General features: G+C 44.7%; 1 protein-coding gene across 7 annotated transcripts in view; it reads left to right on the forward strand.

The window, feature by feature from the left end:
• AFF4 (ALF transcription elongation factor 4) overlaps window positions 1-14,575 on the forward strand; it is a 110,753-nt gene that overhangs the window by 32,173 nt on the left and 64,005 nt on the right. For 2 of the 7 annotated variants that reach the window (XM_075900325.1, XM_075900324.1), the window contains exon 2: window positions 12,609-12,801. The exons of the other annotated variants lie outside the window; for them this stretch is intronic. The gene's annotated coding sequence lies outside the window, so the exon portion shown is untranslated. The remainder of the gene's footprint in view (window positions 1-12,608; window positions 12,802-14,575) is intronic. 7 annotated transcript variants of the gene reach the window in all.

Raw genomic sequence — 14,575 nt, forward strand, 5'->3', positions numbered from 1 at the left:
CAGGAGCCTGGCTCATTTGTGTCTTGCACTATGTCTGGGACCTACCCCCACTGCAGCACTGCATGTAAAATGTATTGTGAGCCAGGCAAGCAGCCTGGTTCAGTTCCTGCTTGCACCGAGTCTGGGCGTTCAGCTCATCTGACACTGAGACGCAGTAGTTTTTAGAGGAAAAAATGGTAGCTGTTGAGTAGTGCACAGTAATACTTTACAATGGTTTAGAGAAGGAAGTGAAGACTACCACATCCAGCTGAAACTACAGAGCAGGATTTAATAGCCTGAATTGTAAAAAGTCTTGGGCACAAGAATAAACACCTTGCACTGGCAACCTTTACTTGGCCAAAGTTGTTGGGACCTCTTTGTCTCATCTAGAAGTGAGCATCTCCAGCAGTATAATTAATCCACACACCATTCTGGGACAGAGCTGATGTGAAGGGAAAATCACCAGTACCATTTCTTTGTTGTTTGGAAGCTTCTCATTCAAAAATTGACCAGGCCTAACTCTTCTTACCTTGTTGTGATCCTGTCAGCGCACATGTTATAATTCTCTATATGTTGATGAATATGTTTGCCTCCAACTCCTTATTTATCAAATGCAGTCTCATGGTGGAATGTGCAGTTGTAGTTCTTTCTGTATGAAGCACAAATCAAAGCCTTTATATTCAGGGTTTTGCTGCTGATTTGTTTTACTTCACTAGTATATTTTTTCCCAGAGATATTTATGGAAGGAAAGATCCCTCCTTGTTATAGGTGGAGTAAAAAAGAGAAGTAGTGTTCCTCCCTCAAAGTGAATTTATGGGTTCAGGTTCTCTTATTACCAAGTGTAAATGTGGTGGACTGCATATGTGTAATAATGATTTTTTTTTGCAATAACTGAATCATAGCTTAGGAACTTATTTGCTACAGTAAATTCTTACCTTGTAGAGCAACTAAAGCTCATGGTTAGAGGTATCCCAATCCAAATAAGATCCTCCCCCATGGGATACATCATCTATATTTATCAGAGGCTAGAGAAAACTGCGGCCCTTTTGATAAAAGGCACTAGGAAAAAGAATGTGGAAATAAAATGGGCTATTTTTTCTGTGCAAATTGGCAAGATTTATTTTTATTGCAGTTTTAAACGTATGTAACAATATTTTTCAGAGTCTTATGTAATGTATCTTCTTTGAGAGATGTCCCTGTGGGTGCTTCACATTAGGTTGATGCACCACCACCGAGCCTGAGCCTCAGAGCAGAGATTTTTGTAGCAGTGTCCCTGGGGCTGCACACGTGCGCACCGGCAGCCACGTGCTGTTAGGCTAAAGACATTGCGCATGTGCAAGCTCCCACTCCTCAATTCCTTCTCTACTGCCTCTGGGTACAGATGGACTCGGCAGTGCTTCCTAGCTTCTTTGTGTCTAGAAGACTAAACTTCTTAAAACCAGTAAAATTCATCGTAGTAGATAATTATTGAGTTTAAATACTTAGTCAATTACTTCGTTTAAAAAAAAAAATCCAGAGTAGTTTAAGAGGTTGGTTTTTTTTCTTCCAGTTAATCCCTTCCTGCAGTCTCTGACTGTTTCTACAGGTATGCATGGCTCACCCGGGCGATTAAGCGCTGCACCTCATGTAAAGAACCTATCCAATATCAGATGGTCACTCACAATGTGTCTGCTGCCTCAGAGCAGCATAACACTCAGAAATGCCCTCATTGTGCAAAACTAAAATCGTAGGTACAAAAAGACAGAGATCAACAGCTTCAGTTAGCGAGTTTTCCAATAAAAGTTAGATAAGCCTCTGGTCCAAGTCAGAACTCTGAAGAACTTAAGCAGCTAGGATCCAGAAAGCCCACCAAGTCCTCAGCATCTCAAGGGGCTACAACACTGAAGCGGCTATCTCCCTTACGGCCGGTGCCAAGAGCAGCGCTGGCACCATGCCGCAGCACGTATAATGCCGCTGGTGTCTTTGGAGCCTCCAATAGAGACAAACAGTGCACATGCGCTAAATCACGCTCTGAGGTGACAGGCTTCAAGTTGCCTGCCTCATTGCACCATCCAGCAGTGATACAATCTTGCTGACACAAGGTGAGAACACGGCGCTGATCATGTTAACAGGCACCTTAGCTGCCACCACAGAGGTGCTTGATGTGGCACAGCTGCTCTCAGTAGTGGGGCAAGATTCAGTGCCTCAGCCTATGTGCCTCTTACTATGGCACCAACAGCACCTGTTGGGCATTACACTCAACACAGAGACTTATTAGTCTCATCTACTTTTAACTCACCATTTTTACAAGCTGAGCACTCTCTGCTGAGTTCACATCACAGAAATCACACTCAGGGAAAAATTTCATCCAAATCTGATGACGACTTCTCTATGGGTTTTTTCACCAGAGAATTCTCCTTACACAACTCAGAGTCTTTACTCTTCCATATTGGGAATATGCCTTCGTATTCTGGCAATCGCTGGGTACCTCCATCTGATCCTTACCCCTACTGCCAATACGGGTACAAATGGCAATATTATCACAAACACCAGCATGGCCAGAGTGCAATATTCCCCCTCCAAACAAATAAAAGAAGAGGATTCACTCACACAGGAAGCAGTACTCCTTCCTGACCCAAATAATCTCCCTCCAGTGGAGGAAGGGTCTCTGGCCCCAGCTTCAATGACTTCAGATGACTCTGCACATTTCCATGACCTTTTTAAATGTGTAGCTCATTCCTTTCCATGAGGCTGTGAAAAATCAGCACAAGCTAACAAATGAACTGCACTAAGTAACATCATCAAAAATATAATTGCCAATTAATCCAGCAATAATGCAACCAGCAAAGATGGCGTGGTAAATTCTGGTGTCAACTTCTTCGATGGCTAAGAGAACTGCTGAGAAATATTATGTCCCACCCAGGGTTCTGAATTTTTTTTTTTTTCTCGCCCAGCACCAAATTCCCTCATGGTGGAATCTGTACAACTAAAATCCAAGCAGCAACAATACTGGTCTACCCCCCAACGGATCACGATATCAAAACACTCTATGCATTCTGGCGTGCGAGATATACACCTTCTACTTTACAGTTTCACATTTTGAACTACACAGTTTTATTGAACCAGTGTTTCCCAATGGTGTTCCGCGGAACCGAGAGGTTCTGCGAAGTTAAAATAGGGGTTCAGCGAGAAAATTCCATTACAACTTGAATTATTGTAATGGAATGGAATTTTCATTCCTTTATGAATTTTATTGAAAAAAATTTTCATTTGTTTGCCACAATAAGTGTCCCTGTGTAATCCCAGCTTAGCCAGAAAGTGGGGACGATGATGTCACTATTCAGTGCTGTGTGCACAGTCAGTCAGAGGTTCCACAAAATTCTTTCTAGTTCAAATGGGTTCCATGGCCAAATAAAGTTGGGAAACGCTGTATTGAGCAAATATGATTACAGAAATTACACGATTGTAAAATCAGCATTACAGGCCACCTTAGACACTGCTGACATGGCTGCACATTCTACAGCAACAGTGGTAGTAATGAGGAGGGCATCGTGGTTTAGCTCTACTCCATTGAATCTCCCTGGGCAATCTACAGTAGAAGATCTGTCTTTTGACAGCCAAAAGTTGTTTGCAACTTACACCAATGAAATTCTCCACTCCATGAAAGATTCCAGAATGACACTTCGGTCTTTGGGCATCCACAGCCAAGTACCTAGAAGAAGGCAATATAGGTATCAGCCCTACCCGAGACCTCGGTGTCCTCCATATGCATAACAGTACAAAAGATAACACCAACAGCAACAGAACAAAGGCAGAGGCGGAAACCAACAATGACGCTCTTCCTTTACCAATTCCCAATAATCGCAGCAGTCCAACAAGAAAACTTGATCATCAGATCAAGAGTCTGGAGAGCCTCTCACCTATTCCAACGCCATTGATGCAAGCAAATCTCTTCCAGCATCGATTGTTGAAGGGCAACAATTGGCAGTGTATAGCCTCTGATAGATAGCACCTGCAGATAATTGGAAAACGCTACCTTATTCCCTTGGTATCCATACCCCGTTTGCACCCCCCCTTCTCTGTCATTTTTCAGGGACCGCTATCACAAGAATCTTCTTCAAGACATAGAGCACCTCTTACACACAGAGGCAATTAAACCAGTCCCCACACTGTTTAGGTGTAAGGGGTTCTACTCCCATTACTTGACTGATGAAAAAAGATCGGAGGGGCTGGAGGCCTATTCTAGACCTTTGAGCCCTCAATACATTGGTTCAGAAACAAAATTCAAGATAGTAACACTTGCTACCATATTACTGGTGTTGAAACAGACTTAAAAAATGTATACTTAAAAAAGTATGACTTAAAAAATGCATACTTGCATGTTGCCATCCACCGTACTCACAGGCATTTTTGTTTTCTTTGTTTCGCTGTAGATTCTCAACACTACTAATACAAAATGCTTCCATTCAGACTTTCTGCTGCCTGGAGGGTCTTCTCATAGACGCTGGTGGTTGTCACAGTGCACATGAGGAAACAGAGTTATCATATTTCTTTACCTAGATGACTGCCTCCTCAAGCCTCGCTCGCACAACAATTCCTGCCGTTCTCTGTTGGTCACAGGACACTTATTCTGACACCTGGGCCTTCAGGTGAACAAAACCAAATCGATGCTCTCTCCTACACAAAACATACAGTTTATAGGAGCATGCATCTATTTGACAAGGGCCACTGCATCCCTACCTACAGACAGTTTTAAAAAACTGTGGCCTTTGTAAATACCTTATGATTGAGCCTCCTCTCAACAGCACTCGAATGCCTTCGGCTAGTGGGGAACATGGCAGCGTGCAATGTCAAAATCATCAAAGCACATCTGCACATGAGATGTTTACAGAGCTGGCTGGGACAGGTGTACAAACCAATGTCCATCCACTATCCAAATACCTAGCCCTTCCAGAGATAGCAAAGGAATCCATATGCTGGTGACTGAACCTATGGAACCTTCCTTTCCACCTACCGGAGCCATCAGACTCCATGACAACAGATGCATCTCGTACAGAATGGGATGTCCACTTATGACATCATGCCTGCCAGTGCTGGACTGGGCCTGCAGTCCAGCACTGACAAGAACGTGCACACAAACATCCTAGAACTGGGGGCAGTCAGGGATGCATGCGTCAAATTCCTCCCATTTATCTCCAGCAGGCACATCAGACTGTATATAGACAATGTCGCAGCAATGTTTTACATAAATCATCATGGCAGAGCCTGATCTCGAGCACTTTGAATAGAGGCTGTACCACTTTGGAACTGGTGCCTGAAATACAATACAATTATCATTGCAGTGCATCTTTCAGGCACCTTGAATACAACATCAGATGCACTCAGCAGAGCCCTCCTGGTCAAACACAAGTGACAAATGAACCCACACATATTGACAGACATTTTCACCCTACCATAGACCTGTTTGCCATGCAGTCTAACAGCCAATTCCCCCTATTCTGTTCCAGGGTAGGAATAGGCAAGGGATCAGTGGGAGATGCCTTCCTCATTGCATGGAAATCTCACCTATTCTGTGAGTTTCCTCCTATACCCCTATTGAACAGAGTAGTTCACAAGACAAGGAGGGACTGCGCTCATCTCATATTTATAGCACTGACATGACCACGACAGCTATGGTTTTTCCCTGCCTCATGGTGATGTCCTGTGCTCCACCAATCCTCTTAGCTTGCATAAGGGATCTTCTTCACCCAGGCTTCCATGATAGTCATCCGAACCTCCACTCACTACAACTGAAGGTGTGGCTCCTTGATGGTTCTCTGACCTAAGTTGACCTGCTCACAGCAAGTACTAACAGTCCTTCTACACAGTAGGGCACAGAGCACCCTCAAGACTTTCCTTCAGAAATGGAAAAGATTCTCAATGTGGTATGCTCATCACTAGCGGATTCCTTCAACATCCTCTTTACCTACCATCCTCCACTATCTTCTGCACCTTAAACAAGTGGTTCTCGCAATAAGCTCCATTAAAGTTCATCTTGCGACTATTCCTACATTCCACTCCAAGGTAGATGACACATCCATATTTGCTCATCCACTTACCAAGAGGTTCTTAAAGGTCCTGCAGGCACTTTATCCAGATATCAGTCCACCAGTGCAACCAGGAGGTCTGTATTTAGTATTGAATGTTCACTTGGCTGCCTGTCGAACTAATGGCAACCACCTCCTTATTGCAGTTGCCCATAAAAACTGTTTTCCCCTCATAGCTATTACCTCAGCCAGACGGCTTGGAGAGATTGCAGCCCTAATGGCAGAACCCCCATATATGACCTTTACATATCCATCCAAATTCCTCCCCAAAGTACACTCCTCCTTCCACATCAACCAGACAATACACCTTTCCCCTCCCCTTCTTTCCCAAACCACACACCAATTCTTTCTAGATGAAAATGCATACTCTCGATCTGCGCAGAGCGCTCTTTTTACCTGCAGTGAATAAGACCATTCTGTGCATCTCCCAGACTATTTGTTTCAATAGCAAACTTAAATAAGGGCCGGGCTTTCTCATCACAGAGATTCTCTGATCAGATCTCAGATTGCATCAAACTTTGCTGCAGACAAAGAGCAAATGGGCATACTCAACCAGAGCCATGGCTACCTCGATAGCATTCCTCTGTAAAGTACCCATAAGAGACTTCTGTGCAGTTGCCATTTGGTCCTCCAGTCACACATTTGCAAAGCACTACTGTTCCAACGTGAAACTAGCTAAAGTGGTTCTTTCTACCGCTTTTCTGCCAGATCCGAAGTCCCTACCTCCCTAAAGAGAAATTGCTTTGTAGTCACCTATATGGAGCACCCACGGGGACATCTCTCTCTCGAACAGTAGGTTACTTCCCTCAATAGTAACTGACATTCTTCGAGATGAGTATCCCCTTGAGTGCTCCACAACCTTCCCTTCCTCCTCTCTACTTCAGGATCCTGGCCTCCTTTAAGCCATTGTTCCTGGGTAGAGAAGGAACTGAGGGATGGGAGGTGGGGCTTGCCTATGCACGATGCCTGTAGTCTAACAGCACGTGGCTGCTGGTGCACGGCCCATGGGACACTGCTACAAAATCTCCGCTCGGAGGCGGCACACCAACGTAATGTGGAGCACCCACAAGGACACTCAACTCGAAGAACATCAGTTACTATTGAGGTAAGTAACCTCCTCTTCAGCTCTTATTAAAACTACAGCAAGAGCAAGTAACTAACTTTTTAAAATCTTATTTGTGTAACATTAATTAAGTGTAGGAGCTTCATGTCTAGGCTTACTTTGTTCTACAACTATTTTAATGGGTTTTTTAAATCAACCTGTAAAAATGAGTGGGTTCGGCGGGTCCAGGATCTGCCTTTTCTTCCTTTTAGACTTCCTGTCAATTCTTGTTTGTGTAGTTTAGATAAAGTTTTCAATTTGTACACATTTCATTGTGTGCAATGCTACTTTGCATACAATAGCTTTTCCCTTTCACAATGGAAGGGAGTGGTTTTTATTTTATTTTATTTTATTTTTCTTTTCCGGCAATAAAATAGAAATAGTTTGAAACTAAGTGTTAACTTCAATGCCTGTTTTACTTGAATCCATCTTGCAGTAATTTGCCTAGATTTTGATGTACCTGTGCATACCTTGCATTTCCAGTGCAGTGAAGTCCTATGGATGTCACTTTGATCACCTTTTAAAAAATCCTTTTATTTATTCGTTGAATCCATCACTGTAGTGCATAGGAGTCAAAATACAAAAACCATATTGCTTTAAACTAGTCTATAATCCATACTTTTTTCTTTGCATCAGATGAAATTATTTGTTTTGCCCTCCTGTGTCTGAAATAATGTTGGCTTGTTCTTCAGCATAATTATTGGGAAAGGCTCTTGTGAAAAAGCTGGTTTTCATCATTGTTTGAAAAGGTTGAGGTTGGGCTCAGTCAACTATACAATTGAGCTCCATCCATTAAATGTACTTCACCTAGGGCAGTGGCTCTCAAAGTGCGGTCCGTGGACCACTAGTGGTCCGCAGCTGCCTCCCAGGCAGTCCGCAGCTTGAGTGTAGCCCTCCCCATGAGGTCGGGAGCCAATGCTCCCTCCCCGCTGCGAGGAGGGGGGCATCAAGCTTCCCCCACTCCAGCTGGAGGAACTGATGTGCAGTGATGAGCTTAGCCGGAAGCTTGGCGACGCCTAGTGGGGAAGCAGCAACCGGTGCAGTGCACCACTGCCACAAGCTCTCTAGCGCTGCCAAAGCCTGGCATCCAGCCCTACCCGGGGGAAGCCAGTTCCGCTAGACAGGAGATTGGCATCTGCCTCCCTGTGTTGTGCTGTGGTATAGGTCTGCAGGCCCACCTGTCTCCAGGTAGTGCCTTGGGCAGGTGCTACACTGGCTGCTGGATAAGTCTGGAAGGGGCGGGGCTGGGGAAGCATCCAGAGGAGCCCAGAGGCTTTTATCTTGTGGGACCTGCCCAGCCTGTCTTCTGCTCAGTGGTGCTGGCAGCTACATTTTTAAGATGGGGAGGTCTGCTCTGTATGGCAGCTACGCAGAGTGGGGTCCTCCAGACACCAGGGGAGGGGGCTGCCTCTCTTCCCAGCAGGTCAGAGGGGTACAGCCAGAGGGAGTGGAGTCATTAAGGGACTCTGTCCCCCCCACCTTCATCCCTCACTGAAGAGCTGGTATAAAGCAAGAAATGCTTCTATATTGCATTGTGCCAGTGCACCCCCATCCCCTGGCTTGCTCTGTAACACGGCAAAAAACTTTATCTGGAATCTCAGGATTCCCTGTTCTGACAAGACACCATTTGGGTTGCCATAAACACAAAGCCAATGCAAAGGACAACAGAGAGGCCCCCCCCCCAGCGCTGAAACGGGTAGCAGTTCTAAACATTTTGTTTTCTGTTTAGAAAACAGTCTGTAGAATTGTGCTACTTCTGGTAGCAATATATTATAGGAGCAGTTCCTGCTACTGGTGGCAGTCTTAAAAGGGAGCAGCTCACTACAAACCACCAGCCAGTGGATGCAAGGCGGGGAGGGGGGGAGCAAAGCCAGATAAACATGCCCCTTCATGCCCAGACTCCCACACTCCAATCCCCTCACTTGTCCCTTCCCCCCCTCAAGACCTGCACCCCCAGCTTACTCGTGGACCCTTCCTTGTGGCCAGACATTCTACCCCAAGTCCCCTCCTTTGATTCTGCACATCCCCCTTGGCCAGACACCTTCCTGAACCCTTCCTTGCTCTTGCTCCTTCCCCTCTGGCCAGACACCCTACTCCTAGCCTGTTCCTGCACCCTACCAGCCACCCAGACCTCACCTCCTCCTGCACCACACCTCCCCCCCCAGATCCTGCACCCCTATCCCACTCATTGGCGGCCCTGTCCTGCACACTGAACCCCTCATTTTTGTCCCCACCCCACAGCTTAAGGCCTCTACAAAATCCACAAACTCTGGAACCACAGAAAAGTAAATCTGGCCCATGGGAAACCCTGAACCTCAGTCTTCCCTGTCCTTTCCCCTTGCCTCATGGGGCTGGAGCACCAGAGGAGTGAGTTGTTTCATTTTGAGGGCCACATCAGTGCATGTTGGGTTTTTTTTTTTTTGGAGGAGTTGTATTGCTTCTCACTTGTGTGATCCCCATGATTTTTCTGTGGATCTGTTGTCTCTGGCCCTAAAAAGGTTTCTCTCCCCGCCATAAATAAAGAAAAAATGGCAACCTTTTGTGATGGACATAAATAAATAATTTAAATTAAACCCAAGTAAAATATTAAACAGATTAAGCATTTTAACACTCTCATGTTAGTTTATCAAACTTCATTTTAAACATTCTCCCTAGCTGCAGCACTGGCAAAATGGTTCGGTGTAATTATGTAATTAATGATGAATTCTATTAGCAACTGATGGTCCTTGGAAAGATTTGCATTGATCTAGGTGGCCCCTGGGCCAAAAAGTTTGAGAACCACTGACCTAGAGCAACCTCACCCTCACTTTTCCATCAAGCACTATTGATGTGGAAGGAGAGGAAGTCTCACAGTATATGTCTACACTGATGATAAAAATCTGCAGCTGACCCATGCAGCTGACTCTGGCTAAGGGGCTTTTTAATTGGGATTTGATTTGGGTCAGTCATGGGTGTCTAATTGCAATGTAGACATAATATAGATAATGCAGATAATACAGCTCTTGACTATCAGTTTTCTGTAGCATTTCTAGTACCCTTTATCCTGACTCTAGCGTATATATCCCCTTGAAGATCTTCTAGGTTCTTTGTTGTGGGAGGAATTGTGTTATAAGCTGATACAGGGTAGCATTTTAGCCCTGCAAACAACTTGGGCAAGTTTTGTAATAAGTTGCTACATTTCCAGTATTAAGTCATCGGAGCACATGTGTGATCTTGAATCTACTGGGCTGTCAAAATACAAAAAGTGGATTCCAATTTTTTGTGGGGGTTGGATCTTTTCTCAAATTCTTTACACTAACATTAAAAACCAAGGAGGTCTCTTTAAAGTTTAAACTAGGGCTATTCAACTTTGGAAGCCCCGGGGGCCACAATGCTACTTACAGTACATGCTGAGGGCTGCAACTTAAGCATTATACATGCAAAAATATATGCTAATAGCTTCTTTCACACTGAGGGGCATGAATACAAAGATTAAGGCTAGACTACAGAATACGCAGGCCCCATTTAAGTCAGTTCTGGTGATATTAATAAAATGCAGTATTTACCTGATTTCTAGCCTTATGACAGCACTTTTAATGAGCAATGACAGTACAAGAATTTAATGACTAAAATGCATATCAACAGAAGACCATTATATTGACTCGCTGTTGTGGAGCGTGTTCCCAGTGGGAGTCCATGTTCAAAGGATCCCACCCGCAGGCCATATGTTGAGCCCCATGTAAACCCAAACTGCTCTGTGGACTGCGTGTTCAGTAGCCCAGGTTTAAACTATAGGGCGTCCCTGCTATATTGCGCTGGTATACATTTGTTCCGCACTAAAGTTATTGATGCTTGTAGGAACTGATACTTTATAAGTCCTCCCAATCCCCCCTCTTAAGTAGGGCAAAAAAACCAAATCCCAATTTGTGCAAATGGAAGTCAGCTGCGGGAAAAAATTCCCCAATTTAAGTTGTTTCACTACAAATACAAGTTTTTTTGGATCGTATTTTTTACTTATAACGAGTACTGCCTGTACAGGATTCTGTGGTATCTTTCTATATCTCGACTACTGAGACTGGGCCAGGATTTTCTACTTAATGAAAAGTAGTGAAAAATGTCTAACATGGTTGATGAAATTGGGTGTGTCCACTGTGGAGAACTAGATATGCGTAGTCTCTCTAAAGACTGTCATTAATGGCTAAATGTTGTCAAACCAGACTTGATTTCATCACAACCACTTAAGCAACACTTCACCATGTTGCCAGTAAATAAATGTGATTTCCTAAAACCAGTTTCATAAAGCAGAGGAACTCTTGAATGCAAAAGATGAGGTAAAGCAAAAATGTTTTAGACGTGCTTTGAAGACCCACTAATGTCTTGTTGAGAAGTTGAAGTTGGGAGTATTTGTCTGTATGAAATGCTAAGTGAGTAGAATTATTTGGGCTCCCAGTTTTGGCAGCTGGGTACCTTTGGTCATTGCTTTAATGGGTCTATAAAGACTGAGCAGTGATCCGTGTAAGCCAGTGTTTCTTAAACTGTTCCATGGCGCACAGTCAGAAAAGTGCTGCAGACAGAGTTCAAAATGGCTGCCCTTAAAGGGGCAAGCGACCTTTTTGCTCTCAATACTCCCACCTCCCTTTTTTTTCCTCTTAACAAAAATCCTTGGTGTTCCTCATTTAAAAAAAAATTGTTTGGTGTTCCTTTGTCTTAAAAAGTTTACGAAACACTGCTGTAAGCTGTGTGTGTTTTGCAGCCACTCAGGAGAGATTCAGATACCACCAAGCTGATTAGCAAACTGCTTATAGTCAGGTTTTGTTTCTGTTGGTGGTGCACATTCACATATGCCTTGCTTCACATACAATTATTTCACACACAGATAGAAAAAAGGTGTATGTGGCTCAAAAAGATGAAAAGTAATGTTGAGACTGAGCAATGCTGCTATCAGTGAGGAAACATGAACTAGTGAAAGAATGGATTCTGAAGTCCTGAACTCTTTGATCATGGAGACATGGTGAGAAGAAAGGATGTTAAGTCTGCGCCAAGACTCAAAAGAGATGTCTTTTATCTTTGTCTTTCACTATGTTGCCATTAATACTTGGGAGAAAGGGGTGCTTGCTTCCTTGCTGTTAGATTTAAGGTATGTGATTAATAAAAGAACATCTCAAGGTCTAGGCCAGTGATTTTTCAAGGTGTGGGTTGTGGAATGTAAGGCACTGGGTCACCTTGCTCAGTCTTTCAGTGACCTGGTCAGCACTGCCGATTGGGCCATTAAAGTCCCATCAGCGGTGCGTCCTGGCTACGGCTGGGTCGTGACTGCTCTTTTTGAAAACCACTGGGCTAGTTGCAATATGTTCTGACGCTGTGTTGTGCTGGACCTGCTGTTGGAAGTGACCAGCAGCAGGTCCAGCTCCTAGGTAGGGGGACTACAGAGGTCTGCGTGCTGTTCCCACTCCAGTCACCAGCTCTGCACTTCTTTTGGGTAGGAACTGATCAATGGGAGCTGGGGCAGCAGTGCCTGTGGATGAGAGCTGCATGGAACTGCTTGTGTGCACCTTCACCTAGGCGTCAAACCTTCTGCTGGCCACTTCTGGGGTGAAGTGTAGCCTGCGATGCCAGGAGAGGCAGGAAGCCTGCATTAGCCCCTCCTGCTGTGCCACTGACCAGTAACCACTGGAGGTAAGCCCACCCCAATCCTGTGTCCCAGCTCTGAGCCTCCCTTATTCACTCCAAGCCTGTCATCCCTAATTCCTTCTCAAAGCCTGAGCCCTGACCCCTCCCACACCTCAACCCATGCCGTAGGCCAGAGCCCCTTGCATTCCCAGCCTCATCTCACAGCCCTCACCCTTGCAATCCTAACCTTCTGGCTCTGTCCCCTCCCAGCTTCCAGATCTCAAATCTCTCATCCCCAGCTCTGTTGGGTCACAGGCATCAACAATTTTCTTCATTTGGCGTGCCAGAAAAAAAGTTTGAAAATCACTGGTCTAGACTTTGTATCACTTGAAACTCAGATGGATTACTCTGACTTGATTTGCATAGCTGGCTTTAGTTGTCTGCCTCAGTGGTTCCCAACCTTTTTTATTCCACGGACCGGCAAACCCATTCACAAACCTTTGGCAGACCGGCAACATTTTATATGCATATTTGCATTAGAGATGTTAAACTAATTGAATACTTGATGGACTTTCCATGGACTATTCAGTTAGTCGATAAGGGCACTTCCACCTTTGAAGTTGAAAAGCGGAAGTCCCGCAGGGAGCCCTCTGTGGCTCTTGTACATTTCAAAAGCTGAAACACAGCAGAAGCAACATAAGTGGAGACTGCTTTAGTCCCTGCTCATGGCATTTCCTGCTGTGTGTCTATCTCTGCCCCTCTTCCCTCCCTCCCCCCCCCCCCCCCCCGACAGTGCTGGAGGGAACCAGCTTTTAAGCAGCAGCAAGGGGTGGGGGGGCTGGAAGCAACTAGTCTACTAGTAATGTACAGTCCTAATTTGCATATTCATTATGTAAATAATAGAATATGCAAATATGTGAATAAAATGTTGCCAGTTGGCCTAGCTCCAACCCAGCCCCTTGCTCCCCAGTTCCTAACACCCTCTGACCCCACTCCTATGTCCCATGCCCTTTGATCCTTTAAACTACAGCCCACACCAAAACCCTCTTGCGCCAGACCCCATCATGCCCTCACTATCACCTTTTTTGCCCCCACCCACCCTATCCCCACACTCACCAGAGCTGTTACTGCTATGTGAGCAGGCAGAGTGAACCTTCTCCCTCCCCCAAGTGCAGAATGGGGAGGCAGGTGAAAGGTGCTTCCTGCTGCTGCTACCTGAGCTATCATGGCTGCTGGAGGTGAGCTGCTGGAACAGTAGGCTTGAGCTCTGACAGCTGCTGTGGCCTGGCAGTGGGTTGCAGACTACCGGTTGGGAACTGCTGGTCTACGCGGTGCACCATGAGCCAGTGAAAAGAAGAACTGTCAAGTGTGTGTACTGCTTCCTTACCATTGTATGTAATATAGCTTCTTGCACAATACACTGCTTACTAAGAACTGATGTAAGAGAAAATGGTTCTCTTTATAACCTGGCAAGAGGAATACAGAAACACTCATTTGACCAATTACGATGATTTTATAATTCTGTCTTTTCAGTTGAATTTAAAAGGAAGTTTGAGCATATGGAACTCACAAATCTAGAAAGGCAATACATATTGTAGCATGCGGTGTTGTTGTAGTTATGTAGATTCCAGGATATTAGAGAAACAAGTTGGGTGAAGTAATAGCTTCATTGGACAAAATTATGTTGGACAGAGAAGCTTTCAAGTTACACAAAGTCCTTCCTTAGATCTATAAAAGTGACTTACTTCAGTGACAGATAGTTTAGCATAAGTAATTAGCACACATTCTGACCTTGTATTTAGCTATTACACGGAGTACCTTTTCTAGAACTGAAGAAGAG

Source organism: Pelodiscus sinensis, chromosome 17 (genome assembly GCF_049634645.1).
Source record: "Pelodiscus sinensis isolate JC-2024 chromosome 17, ASM4963464v1, whole genome shotgun sequence".
In the NCBI taxonomy this organism is placed as follows: domain Eukaryota; kingdom Metazoa; phylum Chordata; order Testudines; family Trionychidae; genus Pelodiscus; species Pelodiscus sinensis.